Source organism: Castor canadensis, chromosome X (assembly GCF_047511655.1).
Source record: "Castor canadensis chromosome X, mCasCan1.hap1v2, whole genome shotgun sequence".
In the NCBI taxonomy this organism is placed as follows: Eukaryota; Metazoa; Chordata; class Mammalia; order Rodentia; family Castoridae; genus Castor; species Castor canadensis.
In genome coordinates, this window is record NC_133405.1 from 14,329,580 (window position 1) to 14,351,964 (window position 22,385).

At 39.5% G+C, this 22,385-nt stretch overlaps 1 protein-coding gene across 1 annotated transcript in view; it reads left to right on the plus strand.

The window, feature by feature from the left end:
- CXHXorf66 (chromosome X CXorf66 homolog) overlaps positions 1-22,385 on the plus strand; it is a 111,629-nt gene that overhangs the window by 25,252 nt on the left and 63,992 nt on the right. The gene's annotated exons all lie outside the window — the stretch shown is intronic.

The following is a 22,385-nucleotide window of genomic DNA, read 5'->3' on the forward strand; positions in this document are numbered from 1 at the left end:
CAAATGTGCAGCACTGGTTCTGAGGACACTTCCTCTTATATGAGGGCAGACACCCCTGATGAGACACTCCATCCCACTGAACCCAGTCAGAACCTCACATTCAGCTTCAGGACACGGGGCTCTAGGCAGAAATTGACAAAGGACATGAAGTGGCCCGGAAGTTGCAACTCTTACCTCTGAGAAAGAGATTCTCTCTCATTTCTTTCTCAATTCTTTACCAGATTTAGTTTGATAACAATATATTCTTATACTATATTATAAATATATAACCTATCATATATTTATAGTCATTGTTTATATTTGTATAGAAATCATTATTGACATGATTATAGATTCATATGAAGACGTAATAAATCATACAGAGATCCCATGTGTCCTAAACATAGTTTAGGATTCTGACTCTTCTTGACTCTACTCCAAGACCACAACCAAGATACCGACATAGTACAATGCGTGGATTTTATTCACACCTCCCCAGTCCCCAGTTTTACTTGTGCCTATCTGCCTGTATGCATGTAGCTCTGTGAAATTTTATCATATGTGTAGGTTCATGTGTCCACCATCACAGTCACGATGCAGTTCCATCACCACAAGGACAACCCCTTTGCCTTTTATAATCCCATGGAACTCCCTCACAGACCCCATCCCTAAACCTGGCAACCACTTATCTATTTGCCATGACCACAATCTTGTCATTTCAAGATTGTTATATTAGTTAGGTAGGCTAATCATAGAGTTGGTAGCCTTTTGAGATTGACTCTTTTCTCTCAGCATAATTCCTTGGAGAATCAGAGTGCTGCATTGATAGTTCATTCTTTTTCATTGCTCAGTCATATCCCATTGTGGACCTAGGACCACAGTTTAATCATTCGCTCACTAAAAAACATTTGGGTTATTTTCAAGGGTTCTTTTTTATTATTACAAACAAAGATGTATGAGTATGTAGAAGTTTTTGCATGAACACAAATCTTCATTTTCTGGGACAAATTCTCAGGAGGACAATTGCTATGTTGCATGGTAGTTGCATGTTTACTTTTTAAAGAAACAGCCAAACTACTTTCCAGAGTGGCTATGACATTTCACATTCCACCAACAATGTGTGATGATACAGTTTCTCCATATCCTAGCCAGCATTTGGTATTGTCACTACTTTTTTTGTCATTCTAATTGATAGATGTGTGGTGACATCTTATTGTGGTTTTAACTTACATTTCCTTTTGTTGAGGTAATCGTGTGGAACAGCATTTTATGTGTTATTTGTTACCTGTATATCTCCTTCAGTGAAATGACTACTTGAGGTCTTAAGTCCAACTTCTGGCTATGTTGTTTCTATTGCTGATTTTTATGAGTTCTTTATATACTACAGATGCTAGTTCTTTGTCAGATATATGGTTTTCAAATATTTTCTTCTAATCTGTAGGCCACCTCTCCTTGAATAGGCTTTTGCTCTTAGGATTTCAGATAAGGCACACTTGTTAAAGAAACTGAGATGAGTTAAATTTAATAAAGTTTATTTGAACAAGAAATATGTTCTAGATGCAAAGATTCTCAACAAAATATTGGCAAACAGAATTCAACAACACATTATAAAGATCATACACCATGACCAAGTGAGTTTCTTTCCAGGGATGCAAAGATGGTTCAACAGATGTAAATCCATAAACATAATACAGCATGCAAGAATAAAAACCACATGAACCCCTAAATAGACTCAGAAAAATTCTCTGACAAAATCCAACACCTTTTCATGATAAAAACACTGAAGAAACTAGGAACAGAAATAATGTTCCTCAACATAATAAAGGCTATATATGACAATACTATACCCAACATTATACTAAATGGAGAACAACTAAAATTGTTCCTGTTAAAGTCAAGAATGAGACAAGGATGCCAACTTTCCCCACTCCTATTCAATATAGTTTTGGAATTTCTAGCTAGAGCAATCAGACAAGAGCAAGAAATAAAGAGATTCAAATAGAGAAGGAAGAATTCAAGCTATCCCTATTTGCACATGATCCTATACCTAAAAGACCCTAAAAACTCTACCAAAAATATTAGAAATTATAAACTCTTTTGGCAAAGTAGCAGGATAAAAATTAACATACAGAAATTAGTAGTTTTTCTGTATACCAACAACAAACAGACTGAGAAAGAAATCAGGGAAACAATTCTATTTACAATAGCCTCAAAAACAAGAAAGTACCTTGGTATAAATTTAATGAAGGAAACCAAAGACCTTTTTAATGAAAACTATAAACCACTGAAGAGAGAAATTAAAGAAGACATCAGAAGATGGAAAGACCTTCCATGCTCATGGGTTGTTAGAATCAACATTGCAGAAATGGCTATATTACCAAAAGCAATCTACATGTTTAACACAATCCCTATCAGAATTCCAATGACCTTCTGCATAGAAATAGAAAAATCAATCTTGAAAAACATATGGAAACACAAAAGACCTCATATAGCCAAAGCAATCTGAGCAAAAAGTCCAATACTGGAGGCATCACAATACTTGACTTCAAACTATACTACAGCATCATAACAACAAAAACAGCATGATATTGGCACAAAAATAGACAGGAAGACCAATGGCTGAGAATAGAAGACCCAGACATAAAGCCACACATCTACAGACAACTGATTTTCAACAAAGGAGCCCAAAACACACGATAGAGAAAAGACAGCCTCTTCAACAAATGTTGCTGGGAAAACTGGATATCCACATGTAAAAGACTGAAACTAGATTCCTGTCTTTCACTCTGTAACAAAATCAACTCAAAGTGGATCAAAGACCATAATATAAAACCTGAAACTTTGAAACAACTCCAGGAGGTAGTAGGAAATACACTAGGACATATAGGTGTAGGGAATGACTTCCTAAGTAGAACTCAAAAGGCTCAGCATCTAAGAGAAAGAATGAACAAATGGAACTACATCAAACTAAAGAGCTTCTGCACAGTAAAAGAAACAGTCACTAGACTCAAGAGACAGCCCACAGAGTGGGAGAAAATCTTTGCCAGCTACTGATCCAATCAGGGACTAATATCCAGAATCTACAGGGAACTCAAAAAACTCAACCCCCAAAGAATCAACATCCCAAATGAAGAAATGGGCACATGAACTAAACAGGGAATTCTCAAAGAAGAGGTACAGATGACCAGTAAATACATGAAGAAGTGTTCAGCTTCCCTGGTTATAAAGGAGATGCAAATCAAAACAATACTTAGATTTCATCTCACCCCAGTTAGAATGGCTATATGCAAGGGCAATAACAACAACAAATGCTGGTAAGGATGCAGTGAAACAGAAATAGACTTATAAACTGTTAGTGGAAATGCAAACTAGAACAACCAGTATGGAAAGTAGTATGGAGATTCCTCAAAAAACTAAAGCTAGAACTGCCATGTGATCTATTGATACCGCTTTTGGGCATCTACCCAATGGAACGTAAGTCAGGATACAAAAGAGACAGCAGTACACTGATGTTCATTGCAGCACTATTCACAATAGCCAGGCTTTGGAAACAACCCAAGTCCCCTACAATGGATGAATGGATCAAGAACATGTGGTATATATACACAATGGAGTTCTACTCAGGCATAAAGAATAATAACATGGGGTTTGAAGGTAAAAGGATGCAATTAGAGGACATCATTTAAGTAAAGTAAGCCAGGCTCAGAAAGACAAAGACCTCATCTTTTCTCTCATACGTGGAAGGTAGATCCAAAAGATAAATATATACATGAAAACAAGCATGATCATATACAAACTCATATGTAGAACACATTTGTAACAGTGGAATTACTCTATGGAACTCAGGGAAAGAGGGAAAGGAAAAGAGAATGATAGAGCATCAGTAATGTCATAAGACATAGATCTGTAAAGGTAGATGGTATAAGGATGTATATCGAAAGCTGTTGAAAAATGAGGAGAGGAAGGTAAAGGGGTAAGGGAGAGCAACAGGAGGGGATGAACCAACCAAAGTAAAGTATACTCATAGCCAGGATACATTGAGAAACCCTTTTGAACATCAACTAAATATTAATAATGAAAGACAGGATTGTGAAATAGTTACAGTGTATGTGTGGAAGGAGTATTCATGTGAGGGGGAGGGTGAAGGAAGGAGATTAAGGTGAGGGTACATGGTTGATGGACTTCATATGCCTATATGGAATAGAACAAAGAAACCTCTTACAAGTGGGGTGGGGAGGGTATTGAGGGGGGAAATATGATGGGAGCAATGTAACTAATGTACAATGGAAGTTCAATACCACTCTTGGGGATCTACCCAAAAGACTGTGATGCAGCTTACTCCAGAGGCACCTGCACACCCATGTTTATTGCGGCACTATTCACAATAGCCAAGTCATGGAAACAGCCAAGATGCCCCAGCACTGACGAATGGATCAAGAAAATGTGGTATCTATACACAATGGAATTTTATGCAGCCATGAAGAAGAACGAAATGTTATCATTCGCTGGTAAATGGATGGAATTGGAGAGCATCATTCTGAGTGAGGTTAGCCTGGCCCAAAAGACCAAAAATCGTATGTTCTCTCTCATATGGGGACATTAGATCAAGGGCAAACACAACAATGGGATTGGACTATGAGCACATGATAAAAGCGAGAGCACACAAGGGAGGGATGAGGATAGGTAAGACACCTAAAAAACTAGCTAGCATTTGTTGCCCTTAACGCAGAGAAACTAAAGCAGATACCTTAAAGCAACTGAGGCCAATAGGAAAAGGGGACCAGGAACTAGAGAAAAGGTTAGATCAAAAAGAATTAACCTAGAAGGTAACACCCACGCACAGGAAATCAATGTGAGTCAACTCCCTGTATAGCTATCCTTATCTCAACCAGCAAAAACCCTTGTTCCTTCCTATTATTGCTTATACTCTCTCTTCAACAAAATTAGAGATAAGGGCAAAATAGTTTCTGCTGGGTATTGAGGGGGTGGGGGGGAGAGGAAGGGGGCAGAGTGGGTGGTAAGGGAGGGTGTGGGGGCAGGGGGGAGAAATGACCCAAGCATTGTATGCACATATAAATAATAAAAAAATAAAATAAAATGAAAAAGAATTGTCACTATGAATCTCCCTTGTATAACGAATATATCTTAATAAACAATTATGAATGAAAAAAGAAATATGTTCTAGAACCTGGCAGCACTACAGACTGAAGATGTTTCCTAACGCCCCCACCTCCAATGTGGAGCTATATTTATTACCAAAAGGACAGGAAATAATCTATAGAGGTTAGCTACGAAGGTTAATTCCTTATTTGTGCATAAATCGGCAGCCTTCAGACCAGAATTGGATGAGGGTTTGGCTGCTAGATTGACTGAAGCTCATTTGCTTGGTTATCAGGGTAAAGAGTTGGGCTATAGCTTATTTGCACATCTAACCAGATTGCAGTTCATATATACAGAAGCTACTATAGATCAAATTTTATCACCCAAGTATAGAGGTTGGTCTGATAGTTAACCTTGACTGTCAACTTGATTGGATTGAGAAGTGCCTAAGAGATTAGTAAAGTACACCTTTGGGTGTTTCTTTGAGGTGGTTTTCATAGAAGATTAACTAAGGAGGAAAGATCTACCCTGAACATGGGAAGCACCTTCCACTGGCTGGGGCCACAGATTGAGTAAGAAGAAAAAAGGACAAAGACCCCCTAGCACAGGCATATAATCTCTCTCCCCCCCCTCTTCTCCCTCCCTTGCTTGGTTCCTGTCCTCCATGAAGTGAGTAGCATCTGCTACATGCTCTCACTACCATGATGTTCTGCCTCACCAAGGACTACAGACTAAAACCTCTGAAAAACTGTGAGCCAAAATAAAGAATTTGTCCCTTTAAGTTGTTTATGTCAGGTATTTTGTCACAGCAATGAAAGTCTGACTAACACAGTAGATTTAAGTCATATTTATTTCAATTTAATACAGTGGATCTGTCTTCTTTTTCCTGTAGGGCAGTTCTCTTACAGGTTTTGTGTGCTGGGGACACTATGTGCCATGCATGCTCCCAACATTGCTTCATTTAATTTTCCCAACCAGTCTATGAAGACAGACATCACTGCTCTGCATTATACAGATGCAGAAGCTAAGACACAGAGTGACTTAGGGATTTACCTAAGGTCTCATGGCTAGGAAGTGGTAGAACTGGGACAAACTCTTGGTCTCTTTTTGTTTCTAACACCTACCTATCCATGAGGTCATTTCCTGAGATACTACTAGGCCCATATACTTTGATTTCTAAGAAGACCCTCTGGCCTGGCTCTAAGGTTTATTGAAGTTTTCTGGAATCCTAGGGTTGAATTTCTTACTGTCTCCATGCAAAAGGAGGGGTCCTATACCCACCAAGGGCTGTAAGGATTGCACTGTCCAGTTATCTTCCTTTCCCCTACGTGCTGCAAAAAGAGGCCCTCACCAGCTCAACTGATCAGAGCCATAGCTGCCTGCCCACTTTTGCCTCCTCCAACTGTACTTTTGACTTGTGGACTTTGGTAAAAAATTCGGTTTGGACTCAGGCTCCTGGAAATGGATCTTCACCTTTCTCTGTTCTTTGATGCATATATTCTGATTACTTTCCAAAGACCTGGACACCCTCCAAGACATTTCATTTTATATCCTTATCTCCTTCAAAAACCTCCCTCTAATGATGCCATTATCCTGAATTGTTTTCTTGAAACCTGTTTCATTTGATCATTCATTTATTCAGCATATTCTGAGACCCTGCCCTTTGTTGAGTACTGAGCTACAGAGTACGAATATAGCACAGAACAAGACAGACACAGATCCCAAGGCCCTAATGTTTGCACTGTATTTGGGAGGAATTTACATAAAACAAATCATTACAGAAACCATTATTGGCCCCAGCACGTACCCTTAGAGGTTTCTCCAATTTCCACACTCAAACCTTCTACTTTACTGGATGCAGATTAATCACCTACCCTAAATGTACATTGGGCGTTCCCTCCTTCTGACCTTTTTACATGCTCCTCATTCTGTTAACAATTAGTCACTTAATTTCCAGTAATCATCACATACTTCAATGTCTATGCTTTGCTCAAGACTCAAATGAAATGCCACCTCTTTACTGGAGGCTTTCTCCATCATCCCTGCTATACGTGATGTCTTCTTTATCTGTATTTATAGAGTATTGGTCACCACTCTTGACATTGATAATATATGTAGTGCTTTATGTACTAGTTATATTCATACCCATATTGCTTCACCTGAAAGACAATAGAATCTCTGAGGGCAGGGTCTACTTCTGACATGTCTTTATGTACCTTGTGCGTATCGCAGTGCCTCAAACATAACAAGCATAGAAGTCCTGGGTCCAAGGTGAGAGTTGAGAGACTGGCAAGGAGTTGGAAGGAAATGTGAAGGATTTAAGAGGTTATCCTAAAGGTATTCAAGTGAAGAGTGGCATGATCACATTTGCAATTTAGTAAAAGTCAACATTCATTGAGCCTTTGTGGTTTGTCAGGCAATGTTTTGAGCACTTTACATGCAATACAAACTCATTTAATCCTTACCGTAGCCCCATGAAGTAGATATTACTATTTTCCCTGTCTTGAAGATGAGGTAAATGAGGCACACAAGGGAGTTAAATAACTTGCACAAAGAAATACAACAGAGCTTGTAACCAAAACCCTGAGCTTGTAAACCAACCAGTGTTCGTGTGCTTAACCACAATCCACCCCCCTCTTAAGTAGCACCCTACACTGTGAAACTATATGCTACTTGGTTCAGAAAAGAATGAGTGTATGAAGACCAGTTGGGAGGCTGCAGCAGCTATTTAGGTGAGAGATGCTTACAGTAATATAGATGGAAATGTTGAAAAGTGTTTAGAGTTACAACTAGTAGTTCTCAACTTTGGCTGCACATTGAATCACCTGAAGAGCACTGGACAGGGATTCTGCATTTTTTATAAACCACCTTTTCAGGGCTTCTTGCAGTTGGTTAGAGATGACCAAGTTTTGATATACACTTGAAAAAAAGGTTGATAATAATGATTTAGGCCACAGTAACATGATTTAATGATTGAACACTTATGAAAAGCAAGGGATAAAAACAGAGTCAAGTTGGAAAACTGTCTCAGGTTTCTAATTTGGCCACTTGATGACATTAACTTAAGGAACACTGAAGAGCAGTTGAGGAGTAGGGGTGGGGGGGAACAGATGAGCTCAATTTTGATCATACTGAGTTACAGATGCCTGTAAGACATCCAAGCAGAAATATCCAGTAGAAGCCTAGGTGGAAGAAAATATCTGGGGAAGATGGAGAAAAATCCAACACAAAGTATCCTAAGGAAAATGAGAAAATCCCGCACTGTGTGTTGCTGTACAAGATAAGGGAAGAAAATTTTGAACAGGATGTGGTTAATAATATTGAATAAGGCTAAAAAGTTAGGTAATTAGCTTTAGCAACAAAAAGATCTTTGGCGAGAGTAGTTTCATGTGGTGGGAGAGGCAGAAAGAAGATTTAGGTGGATGGAGAAGTGAGTGTTAATGAGAAATCATGGGAAATGTTTTAAAAGATGTTTGGTTGTGAAGGTTAAGAGATAAGGCAGTAGTTGCATGGATACATGCAACCAAAGAAGGATATATTATTAAGATGGATGCATATTTAAATACTGATTGGAAGAAGTTGAAACAAGGCAAGAGAGTTTAGATAGAATAAGACAAGACTATATTGAAGGTGTAGTCCAAGTGGTATAACACGTGCTTAGCATGCAGAGGCCCTAGGTTTAATCCCCAGTACAGAGACAGAGATGACGAAATTTATCTTAATACAAGAAAAAGATACAGGTAAGATTATAAATGTGGTGGAGGGGATTTAGAGACTTGTGTTTGGTGGTTTGCATTTTCCCTGAGAAGAGACGTGTGAGTCATCATCTATCAGTGGTAATGGAGGTGGGGGATAGGGTCAGAGGTCAGAAGTGTGAGGAAAGTGGAAAAGATTTAAAATAGTTATTGTATAGAGTGGGGCAATGAGTGAACTGCTAGACTAGGTTTGATGGACCATGTAGGGTGAGTAATCATGAATCCTTGGTCACTTTTTTAGGCTATGCACAGTTGCTTCAGGAAATGTATAAAGAAATAGGGTAAATTGAATTTATCTATGTTTAAGAGTTTCCTAGATAGTAGTGTGAGTTGCATGAGTGTGCTTCTCACATCCTTCCTCCCCTGGCACAGAATATAAGGAGATACCCATTCTCAGGGTCATGCAAGTGGGTTTGGCACCTGAGAGTGAGTGTCCCCTTATATTGTGTGCAGGGGGAGAAGAGGGTGGGAGAGGCTCACTGGTCATGAAAAATATTGACAAGAGAGCAATTATAGTCATGATCCATGTTATGTAAGATGGAAGGAGAGAAAAAGTAAAAATAGGGGAAATTATAGGCATGAGGGGTAGGGTGAGGGCACTGACCAAGTAAACTAAAAGGCTAGAACTTGTGGTCAGAGAGGAATGTTTGAAGCTGTGGTCTTACGGGTGAGATGGGAGATGTGAGTGACTGAGGTTGAGGGCAAGGAGCTTCAAGATCAAGGTGTGAGATAAGTCATTCACATTGTTTTTGACTTTGTCCAGAATGTATAGTAAGACTTAAGAGGGAGGAAAATGGGCCTACCATCAAAGTCTTTAGTGACTACAGAGGCGAATCCAGGATGCCAAAAGATAACAGTGACAGGGAAGGTTAAAGAGCAATTAAACTGATAGTCTCAAAAGGAGCATGATTTTGGGTTTTGAGGTTGTTTTTGCTTACAAGAGGATGGATTAGCTGAAAGTGGCTTTGGAGAGGGAAGAAGAAACTGGCCCTGCTATACCATGGAGTGTGGGAATATGAGCTGCAGCCAGCTAAAGAAGCATTGGGGAGCTGGGAGTGTTGGTGCACAATTGTCATCACAGCACCCATGAGGCAGGAGGATCACTACATTAGGAGTTCCAGGCCAGCCTGGGGTACATAACAAGACCCTGTCTCAAAAGAAAAAAAGCAGCAGGGCTGATGGTCTATTCATTGATGAACCAGGCTTCGCTTAAGGCTAAGTCATGAAAAGACTGTTTTATAAAAAGTTTGGTTCTGTAGGTGAATTGGTTAAACAGGAGATGTGCCTTCTAGAGGATTTGAAGAGGGTGATGATAGAATTAGCTTGATCACAGAGTTGAGGAAAAGACAGTAAGCCATATTGAGTCCCAAACAACATGGTGGGCACCCAGAACTCTTAAAAATTCTATCTTGGCCAGCATGAGACAGGCTGAGGCTACCACATGGGACTCAAAGTTTTGGCTTTTTTTTCTTCCTCATGGTCCTCAGGAATGGGATAGCAGTCAGTGGTGTTAGGGAGAACTTCATTGTGACTTCTAGCCCCTTGATAATTTTTTCAGGCAAATTGATAAGAAAATTGTGAAGAGTGATAGTAATTATTATAAATTTTTAAAATTCTTAATGCATATACTGAATGCCTACTATGTGCCAGACATTGTGATGGGTACTAGAACAGCTCATACATGACAAAGTTCTTGACCTCAGAACTTACATTCTATTGGGCAGTCAGAATATGAACAAGTGACAAAAAATACCTATATAAGGCTGAGGAATGGTGTTATGAAAAGAAATTAAACAAAATAAGTGCAAAGGCAGTAAAGATGATGTGGTGGGGGATTGAGGGATGGCTAAGTTAGTTAGGGTAGTCAAAGAAGGCCTTTATAAGAAGACAAATGAATAACAATAAGGAGCCAGCCATGTGAAGATGGAAAGAAAGATTATTTCAGAATAACAGACTAGCCAGTGGAAGGCCCCATGGGAGGGAATGTTCTTGTTGAGGAACAACAGGAAGGCCATTAAGGCTGATAACAGGTCTTACTAACTCTGAGACCTAAAAGTGTCCCCTTTTAATAACCTGCTGCTAAGAATGAGGTGGTGGGAGCTCTTTGATCTAACTATGTAAGGACCTAGATCTCCCAGAGCTGATCCAAGGGGTTGAGGCACAATGGGAACAGTGGGCTCAGACTAGTGGAGGAATTGAGACATCCTTGCCATATGCTGTGTGCGAATGAACTTGCTTGGTAGGTCTAGGTCCATCCTAGTACCAGATCTACTATACATGGTGGAGATAGGGAAGTGCCACTTTCGTATCTGTAAATATTTTATTGTAAACTGGAGATTTGCTCAGGACCTTTGGGCTAGTACTATTACATAAAGTAGTATTTGGTCAACAATCTGATTAACAAAATAGTGGCATACAATTTTTCCACTGGAAGGTGGTATCATGGAACTTGACCTAAAAGAAGGCAAAGATCAAAATGAACCAAGGAAAATGTGTCACAGGCAACACAATTTGCAGGATTCTAAATACAAATCCAACTCAATGGGGTTGCTCTCATGGATTGCTAGTTTCTCTAACTGACTCAAATCTGAGTCCATGGAATCTCCTCAAGTCCTTGAAACTATCAAAGGCAGAAACTTACACCCTGAGCCCTAATGAGAGGGAAATGCTCTCGTATGAGACTGAGGACAAGGATGCAGCATGAAGTGGGACTCAGAAGTGTTCTGACACACTGACATAAGCCCAAATTCACTAATAAAGTTGTTTTCTTTATTATAGCCACTTGGCCTAGCAATTCACATCGTCATAGAGTGTGATGGATGTGGTAGCCCTGAAATGTGTAAGCTTTATTCAGAGGCCAATTTGGCAATGTCTGGGTTTCTGAAATTCAGGTCAGGTTAGTGCACAATGTTGATCCCACTCCTCCAACTCTCTGATCACCTCAGGTCTTCCTAGAAATATCTGTGAGGCTAGATCTTTCAACTCAAGATCCTGGAAAAGATATGGGTCAAAATAATGGTCCCTACCTCCCACCTCAGGATTCTCTAGTGCACATTTGAGGTCTTTGACTGGACAAATGTAGGAAATACCACTTACCTCAGGGGATGTTGGTATTTAGGCTCCAACAGAATTTTGGTTTTTTTTTTTTTTAATTGTGACAGTCTTGTTATGTTGCCCAGGCTGGCCTCAAACTCCTGATCCTCCCACTCGACCCTCCTGAGTAACTGGGATTATAAACTTGTGCCGCCACACCTGGCCCAACAGAGTTTTTACTAATACTCACCACAAACAACAAATACCATAAAAGAATTCTTTCAATGACTGGTTCAGCTACCCTTCATAGCTGACAGCTCAAGGAATAGCTCCATGTTCTGCTTCCCATTCTTCTGTTGAAACTTTCCTTTCTTTGTCTGGCCTTCTGGCTTTTCTTATTTCTTTCTTTTTTTTTTTTTGTGGTACTGGGGTTTAGAACTCAGGGCTTCATGCTTGCTAGGCAGGCACTCTACACTTGAGCCACTCCACCAGCCCTTTTTCGTGTTGGGTATTTTCAAGATAAGTTCTCAGGAAGTATTTGCCTGGGCTGGCTTCAAATCATGATCCTCTTGATCTCTGGCTCCTCAGTAGCTAGGATTACAGGTGTGAGCCAGCCACCAGTCCCCAGCTTGGCTTTCTGGTTTTGATCTCATTCACTCACATCCAAATTCTTCCTCTCTGTCTAGCCTGTCTGGATTAATGCCTCATTTGGATGACTAGCCTTGAGTTGGCATCTCCCTACAGTGTTATTTCTCAAGTTGGCCATCCTAGCACTATGCACTGCAGTTCTAGGCAAATGTTGTTCCTCTTATGTCCATATCAGGTCCCCACATACCAAACCTCAGGGACCTCATTTCTTTGAGGGAGTTGTGAGCAACTATACTGCTTATTAAAATTATGTTTACATCTTGACTTCCTTTAACTTACCTATGAGCCCCTGAGGGGCAGTACTCCTAGAAGCTGACAGATTAGCTTCCCTATCTATAAAAGAGAAATAAAAATATCTTCTCTGCCTACCTTAACTGTTTTCCTAAAAGAAGACAAATGTAAGGTATAAAGCATCAGAAAGCTGGGTTGTCACCTAAACTCTGCTGATAAGGTACTGAGCTCTTTGTAATATGGCCCCATGTCTCTAAAAGTAAGCTCTAGTCAGTCCCACCCTCTGCAGTCTCCAGCAAGCCCTCCCTGCCATTTGGGGTGGTAGCTGGTTGAGGGAGGCAGCTGGTTCTAACAAGGGACCTTAATGAAGTCAAGAACTTTGTAACCACTACATAGGCTCATCTTCTGCTCTACATATGCAGATAGTGCCAAACTGCAATAACCAACAGGAGTAGGAAGAGTTGACTAGCCCACTATGACTTAGCCATGGTTCTAACTACTACTCACACATTGTGTGCTTTCCACCTCAGCAGGCCTGGACTTTGGACTAGCAAAGAGGTTTCCTGGGTGAAATAGTCACTTTGTAAAGCTCACAGCATGTGCAACACACAGATCCCTCATCTCTCCTACCTGATCATTTCTCACATCAATCCCACTACTTGGAATAACCTCTTGTTCTTTTTTTTTTTTTTTTAGAGTTGGTAACCAGCTATCAAAATACTTTTTTTTTAATTTTTATTTTATTCATATGTGCATACATTGTTTGGGTCATTTCTCCCACCTTCCCCCTGCCCCCTCCCTTATGCCCCCCACTCCCTCCCTTACCCCCCCTTACCCCTTGCTACCAGGCAGAAACTATTCTGCCATTATCTCTAATTTTGTTGAAGAAAGAGTATAAGCAATAATAGGAAGGAACAAGGGTTTTTGCTAGTTGAAATAAGAATAGCTATACAGGGAGTTGACTCACATTGATTTCCTGTACATGTGTATTACCTTCTAAGTTAATTCTTCTCAAACTAACCTTTTCTCTAGTTCCTGGTCCCCTTCTCCTATTGGCCTCAGTTGCTTTTAAGGTATCTGCTTTAGTTTCTCTGCGTTAAGGGGAACAAATGCTAGCTAATTTTTTAGGTGTCTTACCTATCCTCACCCCTCCCTTGTGTGCTCTCGCTTTTATCATGTGCTCAAAGTCCAATCCCCTTGTTGTGTTTGCCCTTGATCTAATGTCCACATATGAGGGAGAACATATGATTTTTAGTCTTTTGGTCCAAGCTAACCACACTCAGAATGTTGTTCTCCAATTCCATCCATTTACCAGCAAATGATAACATTTCGTTCTTCTTCATGGCTGCATAAAATTCCATTGTGTATAGATACCACATTTTCTTAATCCATTTGTCAATAGTGGGGCATCTTGGCTGTTTCCATAACTTGGCTATTGTGAATAGTGCTGCAATAAACATGGGTGTGCAGGTGCTTCTGTAGTAACCTGAGTCACAATCTTTTGGTTATATCCCCAAGAGTGGTATTGCTGGACCAAATGGTAGATCAATATTTAGCTTTTTAAGTAGCCTCCAAATTTTTTTCCAGAGTGGTTGTACTAGTTTACATTCCCACCAACAGTGTAAGAGGGTTCCTTTTTCCCCGCATCCTCGCCAACACCTGTTGTTGGTGGTGTTGCTGATGATGGCTATTCTAACAGGGGTGAGGTGGAATCTTAGCGTGGTTTTAATTTGCATTTCCTTTATTGCTAGAGCTGGTGAGCATTTTTTCATGTGTTTTTTGGTCATTTGAATTTCTTCTTTTGAGAGAGTTCTGTTTAGTTCACTTGACCATTTCTTTATTGGTTCATTAATTTTGGGAGAATTTAGTTTTTTGCGTTCCCTATATATTCTGGTTATCAGTCCTTTGTCTGGTTAACCTCTTGTTCTTTACTCTAAGTTCTCCCCATGTTTGAGGATGAAGCTCTATTTCCTTCTCCTTCTGGAATCTTCCCAGAACATTTCTCCCTCATCAATATCCTCCTTTCTCTGACCTCTGACAAAATCTAGAATCTGCAACATCTGTTGTTAGTCCTTTGTCATATATCTCTGCCTAATTGTTTTGGGTTGGTTAAACTTGCCTTCTTGACTTTCCTGTATTTCTGTATCGTCTGTTGTAGTGTCTAGCAAAATCCTGGGTGCATACTATGTATTCAATACATTCTTATTGATGAATATGCATATTGGAAGGCTGATGCAAGGGGAAATTGGCAAGACTGAGGATGGCCTTCATCCACCTCACTTTTGCTTCCAGCTGCCCTTTTTTTATTAATTGTATAAAAGAACAGGTTTTGTTATAACATTTTCATACTTCATACTATGTACTTCAGTTACTCCCATCACTTTCTTGTCCCCCTCTCTCTTCCTGCTGGACTCCCCCATTCTCTTCACTGGGTGCCCCATCTCCCCCAAGAGTTCCCCTTTTACTTTCTTATCTTTTTTTTTTGGTGGCACTGAGTTTTGAATTCAGTGCCTCTCACTTCCTAGGCAGATGTTCTACCACTTGAGCCATGCCACTATCCCTTTTTGCTTTATTTATTTCTCACTAAATTCTCATGTTTTTGTCCGGTACTGGTCTGCACCATAATCCTCCTATTTGTGCCTCCCATGTACCTGGAATTATAAGTATGGGCCACTATGCTCATCTTTTTGGTTGAAATGAGATCTCACTAACTTTTTCCATGGGCTGGCCTTGAATCACCATCCTCCAGATCTCCACCTCCTGAGTAGGTAGGATCATAGGAATGAGCACCTGGCTCATATCTTTTTTTGTGGAGATTCAGCATATGAGAGAAAAAGTGATATTTGTCTTTCACTTAACATGACAATGCCTAGTTCCATACATTTTTTTCCTGCAAATGACATGATTTTGTTCTTTATGGCTGAATAATACTTCATAGTGAGTGTGTATGTGTGTGTGTCACATTTTCTGCATTCATCAGTTGATGGACACCTAGCCTCTTTATTGCATGTTGACTTTGATATCTTCAGGTGGTTACCCAGGACTGGCATGGATGGATAATATGGCATTTCTATTTTTAGTTTTTTGAGGAACCTCCATGTTGATTTCCATAGTGGCTACACTAATTTACACTCTCACTAACAGTGTATGAGGGTCCCTCTCCCCCAATCCTTGCCAGCATTTGTTGTTTTTTTTTCTTGATGATAGCCATTCTGATTGGGGTGAGATGGAGTCTCAGTGTGGTTTTAATTTTCATTTCCTTTATGACCAGAGATGTTGAACATTTTTTCAGGTGTTTATTGACCATTTATACTGCTTTTTTTTTTACAATTGTCTATTCAATTCACTCATGCATTTGTTGATTTGATTATTTATTGTTTTGGTGCTTAATTTTTTGAGTTCTCTATATATTCTGAATATTAATCACTTATCAATTAAATAGCTGGCAAAAATTTTCTCCCATTCTGTAGGCTGTCTCTTCACTCTGGTAATTGCTTCCTTTTCTACCTGTCCTTTAAAATAAAATGACCCATAGTATGGTGGCTTGCTTAAGATTAAACATAACATACAATTTTATTGTTAGAAAGATATTTTATTTTTACACTAAAGAGCTAGAAATAAGCTGGGCACTGGTGATCTATGCTTGTAATCTTATCTACTTGGGAGGCTGACAATGGGAGGATCATGGTTTGAGGCCAGCCAAGACAGTTTGGAAGACCCTTTCTCCAAAATAACCAGAGCAAAATGGACTGGCAGAGTGGCTCAACTGGTAAAGCGCATGATTTGCAAACATACAGACCTGAGTTCAAACCCCAGTGCCACAAAAAAAAGAACTAGAAACATTTTATGCTCTTATTTCATGTACACTTTCAGTTAATATTTTATGAGGGTCTGCTACCCACTAGGCCCAGAAGTGGACCCTGAGGGACAAAAAGATGAAAGAAACCCAGCTTCTTCCATCAAGGAGCTCAGTAGAAGATAAAGTGTTTTGATAGAGACCTGGACAAAGTATCTTAGTTTCACAAAGGAAGAAACAAAGGAAGACTTATTAAGGCTCTTGGTCTAAAATGAATTTAACATCATGGTGTCTTCTCTCTGTGTCTCCCTCTATGTAGTAGAGCACATTTTAGATGTTAAAGAAATCTAGACATTTTAAACTAAAAGAGTGTTTCTGATCATCCTATTAGAAGTCTTTGGTAAAATGAATAATAAACAATTTATTCATCATCAGGAAGCCTTAATTGTTAGTCCTATAGCTAGCATACTTCAAAGAATAAAACCGCAATTGAACTTGAATCCTCAGGAATTATTTGTTTTCTTTCTTTTTTCTTTAGCATTTTTATTAGCCTACACTAGTTGTAGAGGGATGATTCACTGTTACAATATACCTTGAGTAGGTGCACCCCCACCATCATTCTGTCTCATCTTCCTCCCTTGTTGTTTATTTTCTTAGAAAGCGCTGAACTTTCTAGTAGTAATCCACACCTACCTTGTTTCTACAGATGACCAACTCCTAAAAATGTTCCAGAACTTGTGTCAATATGTTTGCAGGAAAAATAGTCCTAACAGTTCTTCAAACATAGTCCCCATAAAACATCATGCTCAGGAATTCTTGCCAGCCAAAATCCCCAGTGGCTTCCTCTACAAATTTCCCTCAACCTTATTCTACTTCTAGAGGGGCAGGAGTTATTTTTCTCCTATCAAGATTCTTTTTTGACAAATTTCTTAAGCATAAATAATCACTCTTAACATTTTTTTTAACTTGGAAACTTTGAAAAGAAAGTTGCTGAATATATGTATACAAAATTTTGGATGTGGGCCAGCCTTGGGCAGGTCATTGAGCCAGGTAACTTCAGTAATCCCAGATTTCCTCTTTAATTTCCCTATCAGGCTCTGTATAACCCCTTCCTTCACATTGTGCCATGTGTATTATTTTGATTTCTTTATCCAAATCAGAAGTGTTTGCACTTTCAAATGTGCTCTTGGTGGGGCCAAAGCAGGGGCAGAGCAGACCACTGGCCTTCTTGTTCAGAAGGTTCTAGCTAGTGGTTCCTCAAAACTTCATTTCACCAGGCTTGTGTCTTTTCAGGGAATTATTACCTATAATATATAAAAATTCAAAAAAGTAAACACCAGAAGAATAATCCGCTCAATAAATAGAAAAATGAACTGGACAGTTCTCAAACAAAGAAGTGTAAATTGCCAATAAGTAGATGAAAACTGTTCAACAACTTTAGCCATCAAGGAAATGCAAATCAAAACTGCATTGAGATTCTACCTCAAAATGGCTATCTTCAAGAAAACAACAAAAATGCTGGCAAACATGAGGAAACCCTTATACACTGTTGGTGGGAATGTAACACTATGGAAACCAGTGTGCAGGCTCCTCAGAATACTAAAACTAAGCTGGACACTAGTGGCTCATGCCTGTAATTCTAGCTACTTAGGAGACTGAGATCAGGAGGATCTCAGTTGGAGGCCAGCCTTGACAAATGGTTCACGAGACCCTATCTCCAAAATAACCAAAGCAAAATGGACTGAAGTTGTGGCTCAAGCAGTAGAACACCTGCTTTGCAAGGGCAAGGCCCTGAGTTCAAACCCTAGTCCCACCAAAAACAAGCAAACTAAAACCAGAACTATCATATGATCCAGGGACACCACTCCTGGGTATATAACCAAAGGAATCAAAGGCAACATACAATAGAGAGAGCTGCACACCCATATTTATTGTGGCACTATTCACAATAGCCAAGTTGTGGAAACAAACTAGATGCCCATCAACAGATGAATGGATAAAGAACGTGTAGCATATGTACACAATGGAGTACTATCCAGCTATAAAGGAAAGCAATGTCATGTCATTTGCAGGAAAATGGATGGAACTGGACATCGTCATGTTAAGCAAGACAAATACCACATGTTTTCTCTCATATGTGAAATCTAGATTTTTTTTTTAAATACATGAAAGTAGAAGGGGGACTATTAAGGAAGAGGAAGGGGACCAGTGAGAAGGGAAGGGCTATAGGGTGAATATGACCAAAGTGCATTATATACATGTCTGAAAATGTAATAATGTAGCCCATTATTTTATACAATTAATATGCACTAATAAAAATTTTAAAGTTTTTTTTGAGGTACTATATATCCTAGATTGGCCTCAAATTGAGATATCCCTGCTTCATTCTCCCAAATGCTGGGTGTGTGCCATCATTCTGGGTTTAAGTTTGCCTTTTTAACAGTAGGTAGTTACTGTTCTGATTAACTAGCTGTTAATTGTTCAGTATAAGCCAGAAGTATTTTATAACAATCAGAAGATAATTACTACTATCATTCCCCTTTTATACACAAGGAAATCAGACTCAAAGATCTCAACCTGCCCAAGCCTATTTCATGCCAAGGTTTGTTTGACTTCGAAAGCCAGGCTAATAGGCACTCCACTAAACTGTGGCCCTAACGAGCTGGTTGGTAAATTTGTCCCCAACAAGATGTCTCCTTTCTGATTGTCTCCCCACTGATCTCACAGCCCTCAAACTAGACCTCTTTCTTCTCTTAGGTCTTTCCTAGTCATTTAGCAAACAATCTTATTTTCCTTCAGGAGTCTCCATTAAACTCCCTCATTCCTGGGTTCGCCTAGCTCTTAAGTAGGCCAGCTCTTTACTGCCCCCTCCTGGCCTAATCCAGAACCTGTCCAAATGCAGCTGCATTGAAAGGTGTCTCCTCCTTTATTTGCAGACCCCAGCATGACCTCTCACCAACAGATCTGGGAATAAGAATGATTTATCTATCACACATTTGACTTTGACAAAAATTCCCCAGTCTCTGAGACTGGTGCCTATTTCAGAAGTTGCATATTTCAACAACCCATCTTAAGATTCTTAAGTTTTCTGCATTGAAAATTAAGTGACAAGGTGACAAAAGTGACTAGGGTAAGGTATTTTGTTCCCAACAGACATTGGAAACCTTGAACAATTCAAATTACTTTGTGGTAATATTTGAGACTGGCAGAAAAACTGAATGAAATATCAATGAAGTTTGTCTTCTGTCTAGATGCCATGCTGAGACTCTCTGGGGGAAAGCACTTTTTGACCAGTACACCTACAAAACACATTGAGAATTGCTCTTATCAAATTCTTGTCCTTAGTACAACAGGCAATGCTAGGGTGACCACTGGATTGCAAGCACTTTGATAAGGATGCACTAAGTCTTGCTTAGTGTGTTAGTTACCTTTCTATAGTTATGATCAGAAAAGCTGAGAGAACAACCTAGAGAGGAAGGATTCATTTTTAGCTCAGAGTTTCAGAGGTTTTAGCCCATAGCCCTTGGCTATGTAGGTTCTGGCCCATGCTCAGGCAGAACATCATGGCGGTAGCAACATGTGGCAGAGGCTACTCATCTCATGACAGACAGGAAGCAGAGGGAGGAAGAGAGGAAGAGAGAGAGAGAAAGAGAGAGAAAGAGAAAGAAAGGTTACAGTAGGGGGTCATTCTCCTTTTCTCTCTTTTATTCCATCTGGGACCCCAGCCTATAGAATGGTGCAGCCTACATTCAGGTTGGGTCTTCTCCCCTTAGTTAATCCTCTCTGGAAATGCACTCACAGACACACCCAAAGGAGGGCTTTACTAATCTCCTAGGTGCTTTTCAATCCAGTCAAGCTGGCAAACAAGAATTAATCATCATACCTAGGAAGTACTCTTGGAATTTTTTATATTCAAAATGAAGTCCTCAGCACAAGTCAGTTCTCTTGACTTTCTTGAAGGTCAAAGCATTCAGCAGACTCTAAGATGGCCAACTTGTCTAGGGGAGATTTTTATTTAATAAGGAAACTTTTAAGAGCACTGCACCAGGAGTCAGGGGATCTGGGTTCCCATTCCACCATTGTGACTAACTAGAATGAAGCTTTTGGAAGTAGGAGGTGAAGATTTAGAGGATGATGGAGATCAATCGAGCTATGGAAGCCATGGGAGCACCAATTGTTTACATTGCTTCAGTGTAAAATAAAGAAATTCTAATAAAATAGAATTGTTCAGTAAGGTATCATTCAGAGAGCAGTGAGGTCTCTGTAACTTAGAGAGTTACTATTGTAGCTGGGTAACCATGAGGTGACAGAAATAAATGCATGTATGCATGAAAAAATTGGATAGTTTCTAAGGTTTTGTATGCATCTGAGCACAGAGCACTTGGCACAGTGCCTGGCACTTAGTAGGTACCTAGGGAAAGTTTGTGGGAGATTAGTTTTTGTTTGTTTCTTGCGATAGTGGAAATAGAATCCAGGGCCTTATGCATATTAGGCAAGTGCACCACCACTGAGCTACATCCCCAGCCCTCATTTCTTTCTCAATGGAATGTGATCTGCTATAAGTAAATAAAAGAAACCACACATAAATACTAACTTTTAAAAATTGATACTGCAAAAGGAAGAGTAAAAGATGTTAGAGGACAATTATATTTGGTAAGACAATTTGATTTGGTAAGATTTTAATATGATATAGAAAAATAATGCTAAACAATATTCATCAAACATTTAACATGCCAGTTGCCCTTTAAATTCTCCCATGAAGCCCATGAGGTATGTTCTCTTAACGTAGAAAAGATAAGCAACCTGCTCAAAGCCTCATAACCAGAAAGAGAAATGAACCTTTATCATATTATTCCCTCTTCACAAAGGTTCATTTCTCTATTTCTCTCTATTCTAGAAAGAAGCCTATGATCGTAACCTGTAATACTGCCTTATGTGGTATCAATAGTTCCCATTGTCTTTAATGAAAGAATTTTAAGGCACATTTCTTTTTTAGCAGTGCTAGGGATTGAAGCCAGAACCTTGTATATGCTAAGCAAGTGCTCTACTGAACTACATCCCAGCCCTGGGTATTTTGAAACAGGGTCTTATTATGTTGCTCAGGTAGGCCTTGAACTTGCTATGTGGCTTGGTCTGGTCTCAAATTCCTTCTGTCTCAGGAGGTCAGGTGCTGGGATTACAGATATGTACTACCACACTTAGATGAAAGTATAGGGAGGGTATGGCTCAAGCAGTAGAATGCCTGCTTTGCAAGTGGGAAGTCCTGAGTTCAAACACCAGTCCCACCAAAAAACAAAAAAGAAAAGAGTAAGTTCCATTTGTCTAGCACCTGTAGCTCATGTCTATGATGCTAGCTTTTTGGGAAGCTGAGATCAGGAGGATTGAGGTTCAAGGCCAGTGGGGGCAAATAATTTGCAAGAACCTATCTGGAAAACACCCAACACAAAAAAGTTCTGTCAGAGTGGCTCAAGTGGTAAAATACCTGCCTAGCAAGCATGAGGCCTGAGTTTAAACCCCAGTACGGAAAAAAAAAAAAAAAAAAGTAATACATACTTACAGCATATCATGTAAAAAGGTCAAAAATAATGAAAATCAATCCTAAAAAAATTAGTTTCACTCCCATTTCTTGTCCCCCCAGCACCCAGTAACTTGTGTAGGAATACTGTAAATAGTTGCTCAATTTTTTAAACTTTTATAAAACTGTAGTTTGACATTGCAGCATTTCATCATCCACATAAATCAAAAGCATGATTTATTATGAATTTCTCCTCTAATTTTAAAATTTTCTAGTATAAGACATTCTTCAAAATTGATCCCATAGAAAACCTGATAAAAATAGCTCA